Source organism: Scatophagus argus, chromosome 13 (assembly GCF_020382885.2).
Source record: "Scatophagus argus isolate fScaArg1 chromosome 13, fScaArg1.pri, whole genome shotgun sequence".
Classification (NCBI taxonomy): domain Eukaryota; kingdom Metazoa; phylum Chordata; class Actinopteri; family Scatophagidae; genus Scatophagus; species Scatophagus argus.
In genome coordinates this window covers 19,968,468-19,988,771 of record NC_058505.1, presented here as the reverse complement: position 1 = coordinate 19,988,771, position 20,304 = coordinate 19,968,468, and the positions used below count along the sequence as shown (strand labels likewise).

Sequence of the window (20,304 nt, the reverse complement as noted above, 5' to 3'; positions counted from 1 at the left end):
TTGCATTCTGCGCCACACTCTTCACTCCAGCTGCCTGCACCATAACAATGGCTTACTCTTCCTCACTGTCAGGAGGCTTGTTTTTGGGAGGGAAGAAACATTTCAGGTTCTTTGAGGAAAGTACACTGTTGGCTGAAGGTCTTTACTGAAGATATGTGCCTTTATGTTTGAAGTGTACCAAAAGCACAGCTTGCCACACATTGTCAGCTCCAATATTGCTCCAGGCAGCTATGAAATGATTATTTTTATGGATCAAATTATCAACAAACATAAGAAAACACTCCTCTAAGTCCCTGCGGAGCTCTATTAATATGACACAATCTCCCAGCATTCTTTCCGGACACCATGCCAACATTGCAATTAAACCACAGCTTGCTTTATTTACAAGACCATCACATCTAATTAATGCACCTACAATACAGCAGCCCGAGCACTCCTCTAGAAAAGAAGTGCCGCTTTGCTTAATTACTGCAGAAATGAAATTTTAATAAAGCTAACAGAAGAACTCGACACGCAATCAAGAAGCCATTAAGTGGATGAAGGTAATCCAACAGGACTGGGGTAAAATTAGAAATCAGCTGTGAAACGGAAAGCAAAGGAGCAACAAGGCCAAGAGCTCTGAAAAAGACGTGATTAAAGCTTGGCGAGATGTGCTGAACAGACACGAAAAGTATTTATTTATTTTTTTTCATCAATTAGCCTGATTTCTTTCAGGGAGAACTTCAAACAGTAGATATGTAACTTTGTCTACACATTTATCTTCAGATCCAACAGCTATATCTTCAACTTCATTTTCTCTAACAAAGCATGACAACAAAATGATCATGATAAAAGTTATCTGTTCCTCTCTTGAGAGTATCACCACTTTCTTTCCCTTCCCTTGTTGTTTTGAAACAATGAAGTATCATCTGCTGTGATTTGTATCATGGGGCTTGTGGCACCGCTGCTGTTACTGCGTATGTGCCGATTAGGACCGAACACTGGCCGGGCCCGAGACAAATGAGGATTTATATGTGCAATATGACAAATAGCAGACGTAATTAAGATGGATGTGGAGTTAGTCTGGCTTGGGCTGTCACAGTGAAACAAGCATCCTTGCACATGGAGAAAGCAAATGTGTAGCATGGTAATCATCATTTTGGATGCGAGTCATACTTTGCCCCCCCCCCCCAAAAAAAAACAAAAAAAAACATAGCATTTGTATAACACAGACACAGAGTGAATGAATAATTTGGGTGAAAATAAGCACAAACAAAACATGTGTTTCTGGTTTTTTCATGAGGGTAGTCATAACCTGGCTCACCGCGATGCAAACAAAAATGAGTAAATGCATTACACATGCACATTTTTCTTTGTAAAAATCCTAGCCGGCAGTGTATGCTGCCTATTAGAAACAACAAAAGCAATTGAAAATGAGGCTTGATTGTTATAGGCTCCGTGCCACTGTTGTCTCTCAGCTCTGCCAAACTCTGAGTCATTATATGTGAATGTATGGCTCTATAATGAGTGCAGTTTGAGATATGCTGCAAACAGCTGCGCTTAGTCCTTGTAACACTGGCAGAGTGAACTTATTCTCAATTGATACGTTTTCTTCGGTGCTTAAGCGAGATGTCAGAAAATTCAACAGCTCAATTAAGTGTTTTCAATGCATGCAGCAACAACATGGTCCCATGTGCCTTTATTTTTTACCCTTTGGCATTTCTAAGAATAAAATACAGTTATTTATCTCATGGCCAGTTTATGATATCATGGTAAAATTATATCAGCAAGCGATAAGCGATAAGACCTTTAGTAGAATATTAACTTTTACTCTCATGCCTGCCATTAACGCTTGGGTGACCATCATTCAACAAATGCTCTTCATAATAAACATGTTTAAATATGCAACGAAATGACACCTTGTGAGAAAGCATTTGATACGAACGTGTCTCTTCAGTGAACTGTGTCATCTTACTGTTCAGTTAGCAATCAGGCTAGCAAGCTCCCAAACTATCACATAACAAGCTTGGCAGGCAGGCTGTTCTGGCTGGCTAATGCTATAATTTTAGCTATTGACTAGTAACTCAACAAAATTAGCCAATATGTCAACAGCACCGGCTATTTTATTGTGACCACTCAAATTTCTCTCTCCATTTTCTGGTCTCAGTTAAGGAGAGAAAATTTATTCCAAAGCGAGAGGCAGAAGGGCTTTATTACTTAAAAACAAGGAAAATTTCCCTGGAATTTCACCATCTAGAGATGTGCATTGGTGTTGACATTTTGCCACTTGAAGTCACACATTGATAAATGAGAAGGGATTTTAGCCTAAGTCAAACATCCTACTTAAAATAAAGCAGATGATCTTGGTTGTCTGTGTCATTCTCCCTAATGAGCGAAGAGGATGCCAGCAGCCTGTCCGAATTCAAATTATTTACAAACCTATTAGTCATACTGATCCTGTTTTGAACAACTATAATTGCCTGAAATAATGATATCCTTGCTTGCCAGACCTCACAGTGGGATAAGCAGCTTCCTTGATGAGGTCAGTGAAATATTAAGGTCAGTGAACAACGCTGGTAGCGGACAAGAAGACGGAGTTTGAGCGGAAATCAATGCCAACACATACAGAACAAGGAAGAGTGACAGGGAATTACTGAGGGAGAAACGCATGAGTCAGACTCAAGCCAATGCAATATGATTGTCTTGCCACCATCTACAGTGGTGGAACACATAAGAAGAAGAAGAATCAGCTTTATTGACAGTAGATATATTTTTACATACACACACTGAATTCGTCTTCTGCATTTGACCCATCCTTAGTTGAACACACACATGCAACACCCGGCAAATTACATGCAGTGAAACACACACAGGAGCAGTGGGCAGCATCAAGCACCCAGGGAGCGTATTGGGGGGTTAAGTGCCTTGCTCAAGGGCACATCAGCCGGCTAATGGGAGGTGGGGGAGCATTTATCGCATTAATCACTCCACCACACTCAAATTTTTCCTGCCCGTCCGGTGGGGGAATCAAACTGGTGACCCTCCGATCACAAGCCGCTTCTCCAACCTCTAAGCCACGACTGCCCCCCATATTCTGAGCTTTCAATTAAGTAAAAAAGTAAAAATCACAACAGAAAATTTAAAAATCCTGCATTGAAAATTTTACTGCAATAAAACTGAAATTGTACTATTAAAAACATTTGCTTTAGTATGAAAAGTAAAAGCGCCCTTTACACAGAATGGCCCTTTACTTCCAGAGTGTACTGATTAACATTTTAATGTTTTAGTCGCTGTGAAGATAATAACAACCAGTTTTATAAGCTGATGACATGCGTTTTTCTGCAACATAACTAATAACTTTAGTTGCCAGATAAATGTGTTGCAGTGAAGGATGACTGTGGCTCAGGAGATAGTGGGGTCGTCCACCGGTCAGAAGGGCAGTGGTTTGATCTACATATCAGATTTTCCGTGGGTGACATTCTGAATCCCCAAATTGCTCCGAATGGCTCGAAGTGTGACAGTTGGTGTAAATGGTTATCACTCCTGATGAGCAGGTGGCACCTCACACTGCAGTGTCTGCAGTCACCAGTGCTCACATTGTAATATTCCCTGAGAAGTACGTAGACTAGAAGAGCGATGTGATACACTCCGTTTCCCATTCTGTTTAATGTTTACTGCTTCACACACGCATTAAGTAGCACAAAATTGCGATCCTCAAGCAAAGTTCTGTACCTCCGACTTGTACTTGCAAATACAAAACTTGAGCAAATGTCAGGAGTGGAGTGTGAATAAATCAGCTTCCGACGTTTGGCCATTCAAAACCCACCAGCACACACACCCCATGTCACGAGTCGCAAGAATTACAGTGAACAAAAGTCTAGACTCGTGTGGTGAATTCTGATCATTTATAGAACAGTGCAGGAAACAGAAAGCCGATGTTGAATGATGATTAATGTGCGGTGATTTTACAAGCAGCATGTGACGTTATGACTGAGACGAACTTTCATAAAGAAGGTAGCTGATATGTAATGCAGTTCTAGTTACTCTGTATTACATCGTGCTGTAGCATTTGTTTCTTTTTCATATGTGCTTTGGAACGACAATTAAGAAACTTTGGCGCTCAGTGGAAAATGTTCATGTGACAAACAGTTCTTTACATGCATATTTACACACATCACACAGCTTTTTATGCATGATTTTTAAGAGATACAATACTGGTTAATAATAAAAATGAATAAGCGTCATTTTTACCTATATCTGCACGTGTTAGCCTTTCCTGCTCAGCTTCCAGATCGCAGCCAGGAGACACAGGAAAGATGTTTTTGTTTTCCCCCCAAGGACCAAAAGTCAATTCCTTACCTCAGTGCTGACCTCCTTCACTTTCCCGACAGTTGGGAAACAACAGCTTAAACTTTTCTTGATCTCGAGAAGCTGCAGCATTTATTAAGTGACACACTGTAACCTGTTCTGTACGCTTACTGTCAGATTGACAACTTGCTGCTAATTGATCCCCAGCTCCACTGACATCCACTGACACTTTCGTGACCCTCACTCTCCCACACACACACACATTGCACACTGCCCTTTTAACTATGCTTCTTAAGTGTTAGCTTATGTGTCACCAGTGAGGAGGAAGAAGAGATTGTAATAGATGGTGACTTTTCCTCACACACTGTGCTTGTAAATTACTTATCTATTTTTAGGGGTAAATTTAAGTGAGAGAGAGACATTTGAATTTAATATCACTGACCTGGAGCTGAAGCTTTATTCAATGCGGGGCTCGATGCAGAAGCTGATATTTTGTCAGGACCTATTGGGTCTCGGTCAGATGGCAGAATTCTAATATGAAACACTGCCATACTCCATGTCAAGTCAGAGCTTTTGCTTTCTGCAGTGCACCTCTGAGTGTCACAGTTCACAAGAGTTGAGCATGATGGTTGAAAAGAAGTTAAACTGTTTGGAGTTTAACTTGTGTTTCACTACACTGAAGTGCTGCAGCAGGGTTAATGCTTCACGCTAGTTCAGTGAGGAATCATTTAGGTTTTAAATAAGCTTTTAGCAGTGCACGATTGTCATTATAATGCAGGATGCACAGAATTAATTCTGTTTAAATTCAAAAATAACTACAACCAACGTGTTAAATGTCTGAATTCAATTTAAATATCAAATAAGAGCTCAGTGAATCAAATTGAATCGGGAGGTTTGTGACAATATACGTATAAATCAGCTCAAGTCATTAGGGTATATACCGGTTAGGCAGATTGAAATCTTCCAGATGCATGGATCACATCTGACTGATGCCGAGGATCTGTAGCAGAGCTGCTATTAGCACCGACGGGAAAATGCACATTTCCAAAGCTCTATAGAAAAAGTCTGAACGAATGAGAGTTTGACACGTTATGCGGAGAAGCATGTTAACCGCTTACAGAGTTGTTTCTGTCTATTGCAGATAAACATGTCTCTTAAAAAGCCACTGCAGCCAAAGCCTAAAGGCTTGAATTCTAATCCCAGTGTTGGCTGCTTAAGTTGAATAGAAATGAGATTCTCTGTTACATTATCAAAGTAGAAGAAAGAAAAAATATCGCATTCATGGTTGATGTTATAATAGAGACCCTGCATGACTTTTTTGACCTGTGCCAGGGCTCTCTACTGTGAGATCTTTGATGATGAGAGAGGATATACAGCACATAAGGATAGATTTCCTGGAGGATATTGCGCTGTTGGTATTCTACTTGTTCCGAGAAAGACTTTTTGAATAAACAGTACCATAATTCCCTCATGCATGTAATGAAAGTTTCTTGATAGGTTTAGTCACGGTTGACAGTTAATGACTGCAGGTGCTGTTTGGATTTAGCGCTGTTATGTACACCAGTTCAGTTTTCGGGTTGAGAAACTTTGTCACATAGGACTTCAGACCTAATGCAATTAACTGGAAACTCAGATGTTCATATTCACTGTGGTGTCGCAAGAGGGGGCCGCGTGTAAATCTGAGTTTCTGTCAGAGATTTATTCGTTTGGCTGGCCATTATGGGATAGGCTCTAACATGGGATTTATATTTTCATCTGAATTTTTTGGCAGATCTTTCTTGTATCTCTGATGAGCTTTCCTGCATTTATTACACATAAAAAGCTTACTAGAAAAAGAATTTCTGGTAATCTGCTAAGCTTTCAATGTAAAATATCTGTGGGGACTGTTGACTTTCATTAACAGCAGCTTTAAGATGAAAAAAAACGAAAAACAAAACAAACAACAAACAAAATAAAGCAGTCTATGTTGATTTTTTTCAACCAATCAGAGTAACTACTGATGAAACAGCACTTTTTTCTGACATTTCACATGGAGACCTACCAATAAAGAGAGCGACTGGGTGGCTTGTAAACTTTGAACATGGACAAGTCCTCCAAATTAAGAGTCAGAATATGCTACTTGTCCACACCCTCCAGAACGACACGTGTTGTGTTTTATGGTCTGACGCTCCCGTCGATGGGACACTGTTGTTTGCCTGTGCCTTCCAAATGTATGTTTACAGATGGCTGTTGAGAAAAAAAGAAAAAAGAAAAAATAGATTCTAACGTTAAAACACAAAAAGGTTTAGACCTAAGCCAGGTTCCTGTTTAGTAAAACAGGAGCATATCCGAAAACAGGGCAACTTGTTACTGAAAAGAACAAAGTGAGAACTTATGAATAAAGGTCTGTCTATAATATGAGCTCAATTTAAATAAAGGTCACAGCTGAGGTAAATAAAGGCCCAGGCCGTCATTTGACAACAGCATTGTGCAGTTTTACTAACAGAACGTAAAGAACAAAATATTTTGACTTGTTAATCGTCATCTTTAGCAGCTGACACATTCTGCTAACTGAAACTAAATATATTAGGACTTTCCTAGGCTCTTTTTTTAAATGCTGAAATTAAAAGAATTGTTCCTGTGCTGTTATATGTTTCCCAGTATGAAAAGCAGATTAGACAAATCAGAGGTCCATAATTTAACGCTAAATCAAGAGAGTTTTGAAAGGATTAAATTATTGATTTAGCCCGTGTCTTTGTCAGACTTTGCTGATTCTCTTTGGTAGTAAAATGCATTTATTTATGTTTCTTTTTTTGGGGTTCCTGTCTGCTATTGTGTTGTTCCATATTGTCATTTTTATTCTTCATTTCAGAGTTGGAAGCGACGGTTGTTGAACCCATGTCGGCATTGTTTGCTTCCACATCTGTCTTATCGCCAATGTTCATAACTGAGATTAAAGAGATTTGCCACTTTTCACTTTTTCTGCTCTTGCTTTTGTGTATTATTAATTTTCGACTGAAGCACTGCTACTATTAACTTTTGCGCTTCAAGGCTGTCATTGTTTTCACTGTTTATGAGCCGTGGAGTCGGTGCGTGTTGTTGAAACCCAAGGTTGCTCTGATATAATTTAGTATTTCACTTGTATAATTAACAGTTCAACTTGTCAAAGCTAGCCCTGAATGTATTTGCAAATATTATGTCAGCATCACTCTGGCTGAATAGTCTTATTGAGTCGATTAAGTTATTTTACTCTTTTTAACATCACCTCTTTTTGAATCACTTTAAGCATTCAGATCCTAATTGTTCTCTGCTAGTCTTTTCATTTTCTCTCCCCGTGACTTCGAGCAGTCGCACATCATGTCAGAGCAGAGGGAACCAGTAGACAGACATAAGCTAGCACCTCCTGAGAGTCACAGCCAGTAAATATTAGGTTAATTGCTCAAGCACATTAGCACTTGTTCCTCATGGTCGCCATTGACTTCCATTAGCATCACTTAAGATTAGCTTTCCTTTAATTCAACGAGACGAGGGGAGACTGTTGCTGAGAGGAATCAAGCTTTGCTTCTGTCACTCAGCAGGGGCGAGGCGGCAGGAAATAATAAAAAAATAAATAGTCAAGGACACACAGTGTTGAGTCACGAAGCTTTCAGCAGTTCAGTAATATGACTTTATTATGTTGAATGTCTTCATGACTAATAATAACCTCTTAATGGGAGTGAGTGAAGTGATTTACAGTATGGGTCCATGAGGTGTTTTGCAGAAAATGTTAGTATGTTCTGACATTGAAATCTCATTATTACTTTGGTGTCCAGTGTGGGCACAAAGGTAGGAGAGATGCAGTGAGGAGGGAGCTCCATGCAATTGTAAGCTGCTGATATTGGAGCTAAACTGGTACTTTGATAGTCAGATGAAAGCAGAATTCCAGAAGGACCAGGTGTATTTTCAGCTCAATGTAAGTTAACTAATAATTCTGTAATTCTATTACCTAAATATTTCATGTAAGTATGTTCTGAAGGTGGTTAGCCAGTAAAACAAAAGTGATATGCTCTACATATCTGGCATAGACAACAGAATTAGTTAGAATTAGACATTCCAGACAAACAACATCTGGACGTTGCATTCGCAGAAAATATGGATGTATAAACTGTAAAAACAAAAGTGAAACAATGATTTTTACTGTTTTTAGTATTCTGTGACAGATTGTTATCTGTGTATATGCTGTCCAATATGTGCTGATATAAAACTTAATATCTAATAAAATCTCTGATATCTAAGTTGGCATTGGCCTTGAAAATCCAGCATTGGTTGGGCTCTAGATTTCCCGCACTTTGAAGATATGTGTGAGGAGCAGTGATTTGGCCTCTCTTGGCCCTGCTTCATACAGACAGTTTTTTTTCCATAGTAGAAAGTAGTTCAGATGAAAACTGAAGACCATATCCATTTAAGTCTTGTGCCCGCCAATGTCATTCTTTTTGTGGGCAGGTTGTGACCAGAGTGACCCATAAAGAGAAAAATAATGACGGGTTTTGCAGACACAAAAAGTTTGTGTCTGATTTTCTCTTGATTATCCACCTCCAACTCTAATATCTTCTCCATCCTTCTTAAACCTGCCATTCAGCAAACCAATCACAGACCTCTGATAACTGGGAGGGACAGAGGACAGAGAACACATAGTTCTACTGGAAGCCAGAATGTCTCCTTGGGTAGAAGAAATTTCCCTTCAGACGGATGGGATTTACTGTGTTTTTACACATTAAGGCTATTAATAGAGATCAGATAATTACTTTCTATCAGTGAAGAAAATCATGTAAAATAAAGTGGTCTTGCACACATTGCTTGAAGGCTTGAAAGATGTTTAATTTCATTAAAGTACATGACTCATGGCTCCTTTGTCATAAGCATAATTGGCTTTGACATTTCATCACCCTAAGGGCTATTATTTCGTCTTTTTTCTTCAGTTGAAACAGAAAAGTAAATTAGGGCTCTGAGTTTTGACATCATGGGAATCACTCATGTACTCCATGTTTTACTGTTTCACAATTTCACATATTTTCAGATGAGTAAAGTTGCTCTGATCTCCACTCACTATCCAAGTTGCACAATAATAAAGTAATTGGAACCAGTATGAAAAGCTAGGATCGCTCTCTGGTTTTGTGCTGTGTAGTAATTCAGCCGAGACCACGAACCTCACCAAGGTTCTGTAAGAAAACAGTGAACACTGAGGTTGTGACTAACTCAATCGTTAACTATCTGTTGCCTTAAGGCTTAGAAGGTAGCCTAAATATCCCGTCGTGATCAAATGATCCTGATTTTCACTTTTCAGATGTTGCATTCAGACAGTTCTTGTTTGTATCTCACTCATCTGGTGTTTTGTTTATCATAATGACTTTTCTGATTAGCACGGCTAACCAGTCTGCAATTAGCATTTGCAGATGTGTCATAATTTAATGAGTGCTTTTGCTGCAATGTGCTAACAGTGCACGCATGAAATTACCTTTGGGATACCTTCAGTTTCAAGTGCTCAGACCATGACACGCATTTTGTTTGGAGAATGACAGAATTAAGGCATCATTTAACTGCTGCTAGGTTATGTCACCTTAATACTCATCACTCGCTCATACTACAGTCTTCATTAAAGGCACACAACCCCACATAAGAACTTAACACATCCTGCCCTCTCAACAAACTCCAAAGTAATGACCCCTAAAGTGATCATGCAATTAGTTGCTTTCATTGTTCTTAGTTCTTAACTGTCAAACGATTCCAGTTTTAATTGCATGAAAGAGTAGGTCCATTAACTAATTACCTAATGTGGTTTGAAATCCCATTCTTTTAAGTTACACTATCTTTTAAGTGAACATCAGGATTGCTGGGATGTTGTCAGGCAGTTAGGTGCTTCAGACAATAAATCAATTTCTGTCATAAAAAGCAATCAAGGAAGCCTGTAATTTGATATTAAGTGTTTAATTCAAATAAAAGCAAGTTCCATGATATGCCATTGGAAATGTTTTGATCGAAACTACTCGCGGGTCAGATAAACAAGCTGTGGTTATGATGATCTGATTGTAGAAAAAGTTGACGGAGGAGGAAAATGATATTGCTTTGAAGAATTTAATTAAAATATCAGGCAGCTGCTGAGTGATTTAACTGTGATTTAAGGCTAAAAATAAAGACACGAAAAATGTTTGTAATTTTTGTTTTTTTTATTTAATGAATCTACAGGGGGTTGCATTCACACAGTGTACCAAAGCTAAAAGAAGCCTGTAGCTGGCTGAGCTCTGAGAAATGCAAAGGGCCTATGTCGGATGTTGTCGGTCTAAGAGTAGTTGACAGTCCTATCAGTCATAGAAGAGTAAGTTCATTCCTGAAACATGATGTCATCCAGAACAACTTGTTAATGCCACCCATTCTCTCAATTTCTCTCAGTTAATCAGTAACAGTTGCTCCCAGTAGCATCGTGAAGAAGCTTTAAAGAGAAACTTTTAGCTTGAAAGTTTTGTCATCGTATGGGAAGACTCCTGCTGGTGAGATGAGATACTTTGTGAAAATGGCCCCAGGTTTACATGTAAAGTAGAGCTGTCATATTTCTTAGAAGAGTTTCAGATTCTGTTGGATTCTGGGCAGAATGTGTGATTTGATGAGAGTCTTAGCTCAAAGATTTTAATTAGTGTTAATAAGCAGTATGGACTGAATTGGATAGACGATTACAGTCCTTGGACATGTTTCTCAAGCTAAGTTGGACAAGTGCGGTGCATACGTTTGAGTTTGGACGGGAATTCATCCTCTAATTATAGTGACGCTGCTGCAGTGAGGTGCTTCGGTGTTTTATTACTCACTCCTCTTTGACGAGGTGTCAGCGTGCTCGAGGAGGAACAGGTTTAGGAGCTGGGAGGATTTACCGTCATGATGCAGGGGACAGGTTGCACGGATCTGTTCCCTCAACCGCTTGTTCACTACGGCGGGGTCTTTTAACTGTGACTACCACGTCAGCATCCAAATGTGATGGAAAGAGTCCCAAAATATCTATGAGCAGAGATATTGTTACTTGTGGCTTGTGACGAAGTACGACATTAGAGGAGAGAGAGAGTTTGTTCTTCCTTTTCTGGTTAGAAAACAGACAAAATTAAAATATGGAACAGATAAATGTTTCAGGGCTTAGTTAATACCACCAACCCATTCCATTGCATTATTAAAGGAAGACTTCAACATTTTGGAAATTAGCTTGCAAAGTGTCAAATGAAAACAGTGATACCGAGAGAGCCAGGCTAGCTGTTTCTCCCTGTTTCCAGTCTCTGTGCGAAGTTACACCTGCTGCTGATTGTCGTGGATCAGCGGTTAGGGTGTCGGACCAGTAACCGGTGGATCGCTGGTTCGATTCCCCGTCCCGGTGTCCATGGCTGAGGTACCCTTGAGCAAGGTACCTAACCCCCACTGCTCCCCGGGCGCTGCACGCGGTCGCCCACTGCCCCGGGTTTGCTGTGTGTGTGTGCACGTCACTTGGGTGGGTTAAATGCAGAGAACAAATTTCATTGGAGTGAGTTCCCTCCAATGACAAGATATGTCACTTTCTTTTTCATCTTTTTTCTTTCTCACAGCAGTGTCAATCTCCTCTTCAAATTTCGCAAATGTTGTTCAACACCTTTGGAATTAAACTGAAATGAGCAGAAAGAATAAAATATGGTAAATAAACTCTGAACACTGATTTCCACTTTGAGATGATGTATAGAAAAATCAAAAAAGCTAGATTTTATCTGAGGTTCTGTCTGCATCCATGTTCCAGTGCCGGTCACGATAAAGGGCTGGGAAAATGCCAGGAGCCACAGAGTGGTTGTTCTGGCCGTTTATGCTAACGCAACATCAACTGGCTTTTCCTTAATTAATACAACCCCTGAACTTGAAAGTCAATTTGCTCCCATAATAATTAACATTCACCTTGGCCCTCAGCAAGGGTCGGTGTGTGACATTTAGTTCAAAGCAATATTAATGTCAGGGTTGTATAAAGCATCGGGTCACTCCGGCAAATAGATGTCAGCATGCATATAGCTGATCGGAAAACTGACTGAGGATGAAAAAGCAACAAATTAGTTTCCCTAAGGGATCCTAGATGAAACCTTTTTTTTCTGTTGGCTTCTTTTTGAAAGGTTCTCTGCTTTGTGTTCAAGTATAGATAATTTGGGAAGCAGGAAAGGGTGTAGAAATAACAACTTTAGTCTCACATGCAGTATTTTGAGGGGGAACAGTTATGTGTTGAACAGCTTGAATCGAGGCTCAGTGTCGTGCTTTAAAATGACCTTTTATGGATTGTTATCTATTTAAAAGTGATCAAAATAAATCGGCACTGTGACCAAAGATGAGCAGAACAATGTATTGGAATTTTTAAGACAGAAACAACCCCAGAAACGACAAGGAATTCAGAGAGGTGGTCAAGGTGTTGTGTTATGAAGAGCACGGCTTTGATACTGTGACCCCTGAGCACAAAACGGCTCTTTGATCGACTTGAAGTTAGGCTGTGGAAAGACTGTGGTGTTGTGCTGCAAACCAGCGTCTTTTCCTAATGTTGTGTTGCTTTGAGTGGCCTTAACCCAACCAGAACTGACACAACTGATAATGATTTAGTTGGTGCAATATGTTCCCAGTCAGTGTTTTTGTGGATATGTTCTGAATGTCACTTTACAATTTGCAGATACATTAATCAAAAACTTCATATGCTGATGAAAAATACATACACAACTGCTTTTCTGTTAAATACATCAGTAGTTTGTGAGTGTAGTTACCAGAAGACAGAGTTGATTTAAACACGTTACGTATGACAAGGTTTTTTTGTGAGGCTGATTCCAATATCTTTTGAACGTATTACATATTTAAGATTTGTATTTATCAAAATGAAACAAGATAATCCTGATAGAATTGATTTAATAGAATTAAAAGATGCATTGTAGTATTGCCAACAATATAGTTCTGGCGGAGAAGCATCGAGTAGCTGGATTAAATCAGTGAAGAAAATATGAAACGTTCATTATTTGGTGGTGAGTTAAAATGAGTTAATGCCCCTGAAGCTTTGGAATCATGACCTTGGTATTTCTAAAACACTGCCTACAGCCATGCTGGGGGATGTCTTTCGCTTTCTTCGCCCGCAATTATTTTGATATTACATGTATTTTGATGTTTTAAGAGACTAAATGTATTAATAATATCGTTTCAGAAAGCATTTAAATGGTTTCATACATTTTTGGGCCATGGTAAATCTAATTATTCACATACAGAAAAACAGTTACGCACTTAAACACCGTCCGTACATCGTATATAAAAATTGTTGTGTTGCAAAGGGGCGCCTCCGTCATCTTGGCTTTTACGTGAGCTCATGAAATGCATCACACAGCTTGTTTCATCAACGTCAGTCTGTCACTGACACGTGAGGATGGATCTGGCGTTGTGGCGACAGTGCCATTTTCTACAGAGATTCATTTGTGCAGAAACAGATGTAGTATTTGCATAATTCATCAATTCATCAGCAGCATGTTTTGTGGATGGATTAGGGTAATCATTGGTTACATGTAAATCTGTCTACCTTTACATAGCAAAGAGAGAGCATTAGCATAATAGAACCAACTTTGTCAAATGCTGCCACACTCTGCATACAGAGTGCAAGTCTCTATCTGCTGCGTATTAACTAAAAGTATACATTTCAGAAAATAAATGATCTATCTTTATGTACTTATTTATGAACAGGATTTTTTTGCAATTGCAATTAGAGGAAATGGTCCATTTATTTAGTATTGCAGTTCCGTTCTCTGCCCCGTCCTGCGATCTCAAGCTAGATTTTGAGTTACTTTCTGAAATGAAACAAAACCAAATGAAAATATCTGTGTTAATTCAATCAGATTCATTTTGTTAATAAAGGTGGTGTTTGGCAGGTCTCTGGAGAAAAGCATTGTAGTCACAGTCTAAGCGTGTGACATTGACGCAGTGAGTGGTATCTGTGTGTAAGGTATTACTGCAGCAGGATCCCACCGTGCAGCCTTTGTTAACGCCGTGCTTCTGGCCAACACCAAATGAGCAAAACAGAAGGCAAACACCAAATACAAGCTTGTTGGCAAAATGTCTTGGGATGGAGCTTTGCATGTCGATTTAGCTGTTTACCTAATATGTTTCGACATGGTGGGTCCGTACTTAATGTGAGCCATGGCAGAGATTATTTTGAAACTGTTGATAAGTTCTGACACAATTAGTCACATGTTTCATTTAGATTAGGCACAGGGATGGCTTTAGAGGTAGAACAACACAGAGTAGGAGAGCCGCGTGATGATGATGATGAAGATGTCGGAGCCAAAATGTTCCCACAACTGACCATTTTTGATCAAACCTAGATTGTTCATCTCTGGTGTCATTTTGGGAGATTTATGGGCATTTTTCTACACCGCCTGCCATAAAGCAGTTTTCTCCATGTGAGTCAGTCTGCAGGAAAACGTGACACACTATTTTCTGGAAGAAAATAGCGTCCTAAAGGCTTCATTCACGCTGCCGGCTTATTTTTATCTTTTTGTCACCTTCCAACTTGTGGAAAAAAACATGACATATAACTTGGGGCATATTGGACCTTGTTTATTTGAGTTCCAACAACTTCCTGTTTCATTGCGAGGACACGTCCAAAAATAATAACCTCAGCAAAAAAACAGCAGGTTCCGTGGAGGTTAAGATAATAATGATGTGGATTAGTATACAGAACAGAAATGTGTTGGCTTGATTTTATTCATATAGCCTAGAATCTTTCACTTAAGCTCTAGGCATCAGGGACATTAGAGATTTCATTTGTAACAAACAAATGTGCTCTTAGAGCCAGCTGTGGAGCAAAGAAAGTTCTAAAAGTGAACAAGAAGACACATTCATCAGTCCAACACAAGGAAATGTAGGACGCACCTTTGAGCTCGCCTGTGAAGTGATCATGTGACATCTTCTCAGGCACTGGGTTCACTTGAATTATAGCTTTATGAAATTTTCAGTAGCATATTAACATGTGAAATCAATAATAACTACCACAATTAATGTGAATGGTCCAAAATGGAAACAAAAGAAACCCACAGTGGAACAGAATTAGAAGTCTGCTGCCAGTACATCAGAGAAAACATTCAATGCAAAGGAAATTTAGAACCTTATTGTCCAGTGCAGACATTTACAGAAAGAGATAGAAACCAAAATCAATGCAGTTTTATTTTTATCTTTTGCAACGGAGAGGAAATATCCCATCATGTGGGAATAAACTATCCAGGTCTGAACTCGTGTTGGTACAGATACTGCATTGTTCATCATGACTCCCCACTCTATTGTACAGTTACTTGTTTCAGTCTTCTTACCACAGCCATCTAGCACCCGGACAGGAAGATCTCTCTGTTAGTCAAAAGAAATATGATAAATAGCTTCAATTCTTAAGTTTGTGATGGGTAAAAGATTTCTGCTTTTATCTTGACTTGAGTTCAAACTTTCACGATGTTCACATTCTGTCCGACTTTAAGAACAAACAGAAGCGCAATCATGAGTTCTCCGTCAGAATACATTTCACACATGCATCGCCATAACCGTCACATCCTGGCTAGTTAAAATGCTCTTCAAGCAGGAAGCGTAAACCAAGCTATGATCCACTTGAAACACAGAGAACGTCAGATCGTCTCTCTTATTACCGCCTGTCAGATCGAGAGAGTGACTGTGATCCGCCAATTGCCGCTCGTCAGCGCAGTTATTGAAAATCACCTTCAATTTGCTCGAGATATAGAGATGGCGAGGGGCAGGTCGACGTGTTCCGTTTGATGTGACGATCGCTTCGATCTTTCCTCTAGACAGGACGGAGGGTCAGGCATGGGAAAAGCAGGCAGCGGGAAAGTACAAAAAAGGCTCAGATAATAGCACTGTCTTTGGGTACATTTATGCTAGTATACATGCCATGCATTTAACTAGGAACGCTCCCATTGCTTAATTGATTGTAGAAATACAGACAGAGGAGTAAGAGAATATCGTGGCCAAAAATCACATCACATCAGGTTTAAAAGGCTCTGATGTTTCTCATATGCAGGCTGAATGATTTCTCTGTACTGTCTGCAGTGGCCGTGAAATAACTAATGTCAGTGAAAGTAACTGTGTCAGAGCGTAATGCATCTGCCTGGGTATTAAGGTAACCCTACCGTTTTGTTATTCTGCACGTAAAATCACATTGCATGCCTTAGAAATTGCCTGTATGGGATGGTGCTTCTTCATTGTCACTCTGACACCTCATCTTTGTTGCTGCTTTCAAAGCTTCGAAGCCAGCAAATAGACTGAGAATCATCTTTGTTTGTATTAGAGTCTTGCCCCAAAAGGAGAGTTTTTTTTCCTGAACCTCGATGGAACCCTCCTACTGAAACTTTTATGTATTCTTGTGGCACTGTAACCGATTCGCCAACAAAGAAGAAAGAATGAATAGAAAAGCCCTGCTACGGGCTTGTGCAGAGCTTCAATCAAAATCCTGGAAGCCAGTTGACATGCAGGGTGTGGAGGTCCCTGCAAAGTTATTGAACTTCTTTCTCTTCATTTTTTGTCACCAGCAGCTTTTTATTATACCTGGCAAACTTCTTTTTTTTTTCATCTTTCCTCTGTCCACAGCCAGAGCCTGTGGTTTGAAAGGCTCACTGTCCCTAGATTAGGTTCTGCTGGTGTGTATGATCAATGAACCGGAGCCGGCTCGCGGTCAGAGCAGCGCGGCGGGGTCGCAGCTACATCCCGCCAAGTGGCTGGATGGTGATAAGTTCATTGTTGTGCCTCCTGCGTGCCCCAGATAAGCCCCAGCACGTCGGGAGTTCGTCACAGCAGCCACAACAGCGGCAGCAGCAGCCCCAGTGTAAGCCGGTTACGGCTGGTCGGACCGCAGCGTTCTGACAGATTGTCATTCCCACCTCTCAGGGTCTTTAGTGCTAATTTACCAGCCTGATTAGACAAGCAAACAAGTTTGCTGCATTTAACACAAGCTGCTCAGAACCTCAAATGACAGTGATGACACAATGTGTTCATATACCCGTATAAAAGTCACAAAAGTTCTTTACAAACCCTAAAAACAGCTTCATATAACCATTAAAAACTGTATATAAAACTAGAATGGGACAGTCAGAATAGTGGATAAGAAAAAACTGTTGCTGAAGCTCTGCTGGATGGTTATGGCTGCCTTGATTAAAAAAATAAATGGAACCAGTACCCTTAAAGTGTTACTGATACCAACAGAGTATGATAGCTCATTTTCATTCCTTTTAAATTCTTCTTGCAAAGAACCTTGTCCTGAATGGAAAGTTTTCATATGGATGAAGCAATACAGTTCCTGTAAGGCTGTAACTAACCATTATTCTCATTGTTTGGTGTAATAAAATGTCAAATCACAGTGTCCTAAAGCCCAGTATGACATCTGCAGATTGCTTCTGACCAATAGCCCAAAATTATTCAATTAACTGTCACGATAGACAGAGAAATGACATTTCTTCTCTTAAAAAAAAATGCTTCAGAAAGTGAATTTATTATCAAAACAATTGCCAGTAATTTTTTGTTAATGTCAACTAGCTAATTGTTTTTATCATTGGTTTCACACTGTTCCACTGATCTAATATATAGTTGTCAGTAATGTGCTGGGATACCTTGAAATGCATGTGACTGACAGATAAATGGGATCGAAACGTCAAGATTCTCAGCCTCAGCTGCATCGACCTTTGCTTTTTTTAAATGCGTCTTTCAAAAGTCTCCCAGTGCTACACAAACTCTCTGCAGTGCCCCTTAAAATGAGCTTTTCTAAGAGATACTCAGTGATTGTGCAACAGTATATCACTACAAAGGAACACGGTGATAAGTCAGCTTTACCAGAATGAATGATGGCCCAAAAAGGTGCGAGGGTTGACTGTGAATGCAGTATACTGCTACCTTCTTATATATAATACAATCAATATGTGTTAGAGCCTGCAGTGCTTTTTATTGGTATTAGGAACGCCAGACCTTTATTTTTGAGTGTGTAGCCTGCCACACTCAACAGCTTACATTGTTATGCGATCCATATGGCATTGATGTTTTGTCTAAAGCCAGCCTTCCAGTGGATGGCCATGCCTAACTGCAGTAAGGGGCTCATCTGGTGCCAGAATCAAGGATTATACAAATCACAGTGCTTTTCTCATATTTTTGCTTTTTACTGAAATGGGATAACACAGAATGGAGAATCTGTGTCACTCAGTGGAAAGAACAGTACAGCGCATCAGTACAAAAGTCCGAGTTGCTCTCCGTGGGTAGACCTTGGTGTTAACTGGTCCAGGGTTCAGATCCTCATTTTCACTGCATACAGCTGCATGCCGAATATATGTATCTATATTATATATATATGTGTACATAATATATGCACAAGCCCTTCCACAGCATGTACCACCGACAGATAAAAGAAGTGGCTGATATCAAGAAATCCCACCAATAGCTAGAGAAGGCTGGATTGAAGGACAGCACCGAAGTGCTAATCATGGTAGCACAACAACAGACAGTCAGTACAAGAGCAACAGAGGCTGGGTGTCTACCACACCAGACAGGACCCCAGGTGCACGCTGTGCAAAGATGCCCTTCCCATGAGACAGTTCAGCATGTAACAGCAGGTTGTAAGATGCAGGCAGGAACAGCGTACATGGTACTGTGTGTATTATATGTATACACAGTATGTGTGCATGTGCTTGTTTTTTGGACTGTGAGAGAAAGCTGGAGTACCCAAAGAAAACCCATGCAAGCATAGGGAGAACATGCAAACTCCACAAAGAAGGGCCCAGACTGGGATTTGAATATTATATATTATTATTTATATTATAATATTTTGTACTTTTTTTTCTAAAAGAAAAGTAGGAAACCAAATATCTACCTTGAGTGAATCTGGAAAACAGTCTAGTGAGTGCATTAGTTCATTATATTGTCCTTGCCATTCAGTAATTTATTGGTAAAACTGCCAGCATCGATGAAGCATGAGTTTTCAGCTCATACTGTATATACTTTGCAACATGATGAGGAACAACTAGTTACTGAGGCAGCGCTGAGGTACTTGTGCTACTTGGCAGGCATGCTAAATTGCCTTTTGGGAGTGCCAAGCAATCCCCATGGAACATCGTGCTTAAGCATTCAAGGTGACTGGAGTAGGGGGGTCACTTTAACTGTTTTCTCTCAGCCATTAAACTTTTTCTTTTCAAGTGGGACTATAAGGTACTTGTAGCTTAGCCTGATGAAAAATAGGAAAGTAAATTGGCAGAGTAAGTTGCTTGAAAATATTCTGTGTCCTTTAACAAGTGGAATGGTTTGGAATACAAGGAAATAAAGCCAAATGTTCCTGCAATGTTCCTGCAGTTGCTCATTTAGAATACAGTGAAAGTGAACCAGGACTTGTGTGTATTTTATGCATGTAATATATGTATGTCTCAGACAACTATTTACCAGATTACACTGCAATCAAGCATGTGAAAAGGAGGAAAACTTACAGATAATGCTACATCTGTTACACAACAGAATACATGAAGTATGAACAACATATGAAAGCCGATCGAGCGAGGATGTGAGTGAAATGGGGATTAAGATCTTTTCCACCATCAACACACATTTCTTCATCTCTTACACATGGAGATTAAACTGTTTTCCATCTCCTCGGCTCTGCAGAAGAACAAATGGGTTAACCAATGAGACGTAACAGAAATCGTAATTGCTATTCGTCTCAGGATAGCAAATGGCTTTGGTGTTTGTTTGGTTCATTGCACCACGCGTGCCTTCTTTGCGAGGGCTGACGTGCATGTTGAATTAAGTCAACATCAAGACGACTGCAGTACAGGAGATTGCATTCCTGTCTGAATGGCTGGTTCGTTAATCTCATCCTACATGGAAGCAACACTTGAATTCATGCTACAGGTTGACGCAGTGCTCCTTTGTTCATAGCGGAAGGGGACATATTTTCCATTTGCCACAAAGATGTGTTGTTGTGTGTCATTGGAAGTCTCTTTGACTGTAAACTGTAATGGCTGAAGA

At 39.8% G+C, this 20,304-nt stretch overlaps 1 protein-coding gene across 6 annotated transcripts in view; it reads left to right on the top strand.

Moving 5' to 3' along the window:
* astn1 (astrotactin 1) overlaps positions 1 to 20,304 on the top strand; it is a 356,774-nt gene that overhangs the window by 39,577 nt on the left and 296,893 nt on the right. The window lies entirely within an intron of this gene.